Raw genomic sequence first — 5644 nt, 5'->3', positions numbered from 1 at the left:
GCAGTTTCCAAAAAAAATATTTGGCAGCGTAACTGTTGCCAACATTGATAATTCTAATAATAAATCAGCATATTAGAATGATTTCTTAAGGATCATGTGACACTTTATACTGGAGTAATGGCTGATGGAAATTCAGCTTTGCATCACAGAAATAAATGATATTTTAAAGGATATTAAAATAGAAACCATTATTTTATATTGTAATAACATTTTGCAAGATTACTGGGGTTTTTTCTGTATTTTTGATCAAATAAATGCAGCCTTGATGAGCATAAGAGATTTCTTTAAAAAACATTACAAGTCTTACTGATCCCAAACTTTTGAACGGTAGTGTATATATAGAGAGAGATGTTATTTCAGCTTTTTTTTTTTTCGTTTTGTTTTGTTTTTTTAACAAAAATAATTTAAAAAATGTTTTAGTTAACAATAACAACACTGTCTACGGTAGTTACTTTCTTCCTAGTCAGCCCACTTTTTATGTTATCAAGTGAGATCTTGAACTATTAAGCCGTCAATAGAGAGAATAAAGTGAGTGTTTTGCAGTCTTATACTGAATGTTGTCTGACTCCTTTTCGTGCTGTTTTTGTTATTGACAGTGGAGTTCCTGTCATAAATCAAACAGAAACACACCTCAGTATGTGATTCATTTATGCTTCTTTATAAGGATATGCCACTGTTTTCATATCATTCTTGTCTTATCTGGTATGATTTTATGCTACTAGACTAATTTAAGCACAATATTAAACTCAAGGGAAATATTTCTCTTCCTTTAACAGAAATGCTGGACGCTTCCCCCTGCTTTATTGGGCTCGAGCAGTAATCTGTTTTTTACTTTTGTAAAAAAAACAGCATCATTAAATTGTTAATTGTAACTGAAAACACCCCACCTACCTTGCATTTTGTCCTTCCGTGATCTTGTTTTTTTTCCTGGTTGTAAAAAATTCCAGGAAATTTCTGTCTATTGTTTTAAATGAACAACAATATTCAGGCATCACAGAGTCAGGAGGGAGTTGGAAATAGGTTAAAGGTCAAGATTATTCCCCCTTCCCCTCAGCCTTAGTATGTTTTGTATTGGTTGTCAGTAGTGTTGAGATTTATGATAGTGTGGTCTTGAGACATTTGAAGAACACAAACGAAAATTAATCTTGTTTTTAATCTTGATTTTTCACAATTTGTGTGCTTTTCCTGGGTGAGTCAGAGTGAACTGCTGTGCTAAAAGAGTCTCATGAACACACGGTCGTGCACAGAGACCAATGGCCAAGGTCAAGATAGTAGTTAAATTTTTATTTGTTTTTCACCAAACCCTATCGTTTATCCCCCAAGTACTTGGAATATACGGCACGTGTCGTATGGGACCGATCTGTGATACTTTTGCATCTTTTTTAAAAGTTTGATGCTGATCTCCATACACTGCCATCATATGGACAAGCACGTGTGGGACATTTAAAAAAAAAAATCTCCTTTTGTGGTATGAAAAATAAAGAAGGGCATACGGCATTAGAACAACACAAGCGTGAGTAAATATGACTTAATTTTCATTTTTGGGTGAACTCTCCCTTTAAGAAGCAGATAATCCTTACAAACCAAAATTTTGTTAAACAGCCAGATATGTTTTGTAGGACGGACAGCATGACAGAGATGACAGCATGACAGGACACACATAATAACACATGGAAAGATGTTGACAGGATTAGAGGACAGAGATAAAGACTGTCCTTTAGTCTTGCAGAAGCATATTCTAATGACAGGTCTGTCTAGTCTCACAGTGTTTGGAATTACTTCTGTGTGAATCACATGAAGAAATGGGGATCATGTTTTATCACCAAAATCAAATGAAATATATAAAATAATGTTTTTTTAAATTATTACTTTTTTTTGCATTGTTCCATAATTTAGTTATCACATTTTCCCAAAAAGTAATATAAATTTAAAGAAATAGTTCACCAAAAATTCTAATTTGAGGAAACTCTCAGGCCTTCTAAGATGAGGTTTTTCTACTTTAGAAGAAATTTAGAGAAATTTAGCATTACATCACTTGCTCACCAATAGATCCTCTGCAGTGAATGGGTGCCGTCATGATGAGAGTTCAAACAGCTGCTAAAAACATCACAATGATCCTCTAGTAATCCACATGACTCCAGTGCATCAATTATTGTATTGTGAAGTGAAAAGCTGCATGTCTGTAAGAAACAAATCCATAATTAAAGTGTTTTTAACTTCAAACCGTGTTGTTCATGGTTTGAGCAAATTGCAACTTTTTGGTGAACTATTCCTTTAATGTAATCAATCTTCACTACTATAATACAGTAAAGAAAATCATTTCTACAGTAATGGTTGCAAAAATTTACTTTGTCTTTATGCAAAATCAAATAGTTTCTTTTATTTAGGTGGTACAATATTACTTTCTTTACAGTTTTTCTTTTTCACTTACAGTGATATGAAAAGTTAGTGGTCTGTCCTTGTGTGTATCAGTGTGATTTAATGCACATCAAGGTCATCTGTCACACTGCTGATTTTGTATTTTGTGTGTGTGAGCATGTGCAGGTCCTCTTTTATTTGATGTCCTGTTTGAAGTATAATGGCTTCATGGGCAGTGATCCAGACTGGCTGCAGGGGCCATCTGTCTTAACACGCTCTACATACATACAACCAAACAAATGTTTTCAGCACTGATAGCTGACCTAAGAATAGCAGGATTTGGGGATTTACCATAGCAACTGCCATAGCTAAGGAACCTGGTTCATGTTAGGCTATACCTTTGTGACTTTAGCTATTGTTTTTGCATAGACACAGCCTCAGGAAGTGGAGGTAATAGAAGGAATAGTGTTAGTAATAGTGATCAGCACTCATCCTGTTCCTCCATTTCTCTCTCTGTCTGCTTGCATTTCAAGGAATACCGAAATGTAGCTCACACGTGTTTGACACTGAAAGGCTCTGAGATTTGAAAAATACATTTCTCAAATGACAACAATCATTGCGATTATAATTGAGCAAAAATATTTTTTTATATCAATTTAACCATTATACAGAATGACAAAAATTGTTTTCATTGACTAAAACTAAATTTAGTATACATTTAGTCTACTAAATCTTGACTAAACAAAAACAGGACAAGGTTGACTAAATATGATATTAACTAAAAAGTACACTTGACAGGACTAAGACTAATTTAAAAGACAGATTAAATTAAAAATGGCTGACAAAATTAACACTACTTGCATTGATCGGCTAAGTAAATGGCATGCCTATATCAGTAAAGCATCATTAAAAATATGCCTTTACATTAAAGGATGACCGATTTCAGCCGCGGCTTCAGCGTCTATTTTGTAGTGTAGGGGGAGGGCGATGAGCCGTTTTGGCGGAAGTGACGAAATGCAAGCTTTGAATGCTTATATCTTCTACATGCGAATTTTGTCACTGTTTTGGAGCACACTGCCTTATAAATAACCTTAAAGAGGTCATATGATGCGATTTCAATTTTTCCTTTCAATTTTTCCTTTCTCTTTGGAGTGTTACAAGCTCTTGGTGCATAAAGAAGATCTGTAAAGTTGCAAAGACTAAAGTCTCAAATCCAAAGAGATATTCTTTATAAAAGTTAAGAGTCAACCACGCCTACCTAAAACGGCTCGTTCTAACACGCCCCCACATATCTACATCCCTATGTGGGAAGATTTGCATAACGCCGCCCAAATATTCACGCAAAGAAATGTGTTTTGTTGTGAAAGCGAAACTACTTTGGTTGGCCTTCCAAAAGAGGACGATATCCGCTTCGTCATGCCTAGAGCTGATCCGTGCTGGTCGCTGAGGAAATACATCAACTTCGCGCTGTGGATCGCCGGATCGGCTTTCACCGTGGACGAAGCGGAGTCCCGGGGTCGTCACATGTGGTTGCCGCAAGCCCGCTGGCCCCTTTTTTGTCGAATCCGTCGGCCGCGCCGTTCTCAAGCCTGCCGCGTGTGTGACGCTTTTTCGTTGTGAAAAAGAACAGTTTAACCCAAATATTCAGATGTGTGCAGCACATTTTATGGAGGACTGTTTCCTGATCCTGGTAGAGTAGACTACAATGCCGGCTGTCAGACTGTAAGTACGTTTTTTATATTTAAAGGATTTGCCACTGACGATTCAAAGGCGAGTTTTTTGGGCAGTGTAGAGTAGCACTTGTTGTTTGTCATTTCTCCGATCACAAGTGCAGACATTTCCCATAATGTCTGTGCTTTGTGTGATCGCTGTGACATTTGTCTACAGGCTACAGTTTGTTTGAATTCAAAAGGTGGCTCTAATGTGATGAAAGGGCTGTCGTTTAGTTGGATGTTTTGCCGTAATACCTGACTCATTCAACAACACTGTCAGTAAGAGGGATTAAAAAGTCTTCAATGTGAGGACTACCGGAAACTACCCCTCTTTTTTGTACACACATGGTTTTATGTTTACACGGCGCGATGCGATGCAACGCAACGCGTAAAAAGACAGTACAAGCCCACTGGATGCAACAAATGCCTCGTTTATAATGGGTTTTCATGTTTTTGTCTCGTCGCACCGGCTGGACAGGGCATCACAATATGGTAAGGGTCGTAACATTTTATGTGAATATATATATATATATATATATATACATATATTCCCAAGTAATAGCCAAAATATATTTGAAACACTTAATAGGCAATGAGAGCAATCACGTTCTATATTTAGCTTTCCCTGAAGGCAGCCAAACTCAAATTCTTATAAGTCTGTTCACTGAGCTGTATGCATAAAACCACAGCGAGGTGGCGAAGGCTCAGCATCACTCTTTTTAATGGTGCTCTCAGGCAATAATGAGCAAACCACTGGATGCCAGGCAGAGTTGTTGACTCGACAAGAGCTGGCATTAATATTTTAACTGCAAAAAAAAGAGGGTAGTTTCCGGTAGTCCTCACATTGAAGACTTTTTAATCCCTCTTACTGACAGTGTTGTTGAATGAGTCAGGTATTACGGCAAAACATCCAACTAAACAACAGCCCTTTCATCACATTACATCCACCTTTTGAATTCAAACAAACTGTAGCCTGTAGACAAATGTCACGGCGATCACAGAAAGCACAGACATTATGGGAAATGCCAAACTCCATGAAGGTTTGTTCATGGTTTGTTTGTACATATGCTTGTACTTGACTATCATCAAGCCCTTTTCCAGTAATAAAGTAAGCATATTTCGACAAGTGGTATTACTAACATTCTGATTATCTTACAGCATTGCTGGAGGATATATCTCTTGAATCTGTAGCTTCTCTTAAATTCAATTAGTAAAGCTACTAAAAGCAAAATTAATACAGCTAATATTAACAGGTGCCACTCTCGCTATCTATCACACACAACTTTCATTAGTGACTGCGGTGTCATTGCTCTGTTCTGTCTGGTCTTGTTGGTTATACTCCAGTAATGTGATGCTCTGGGCTGAATTTACTGTGCTACAGTAGATGATATAGATCGACTGTCAGTGGTTTGATCTGACCCATGCACGAGTTTGGCAGAAGTATTTGAATGTCTGGCTCTGCACGTGTTACCAAAACAAAGTCAAACTTGTTTGTGCATAACTCTTGGCTCTGCCGGGAGTCTGAATATATAGAGATGTCCTACTGTGTAGTTCTTTTGCATTGCCAACAGAAG

Source organism: Sinocyclocheilus rhinocerous, unplaced genomic scaffold, assembly GCF_001515625.1.
Source record: "Sinocyclocheilus rhinocerous isolate Xijiao unplaced genomic scaffold, SAMN03320098_v1.1 scaffold890, whole genome shotgun sequence".
In the NCBI taxonomy this organism is placed as follows: Eukaryota; Metazoa; Chordata; class Actinopteri; order Cypriniformes; family Cyprinidae; genus Sinocyclocheilus; species Sinocyclocheilus rhinocerous.
The sequence above is the reverse complement of the archived record's forward strand: the minus strand, read 5'-3'. Positions refer to the sequence as shown.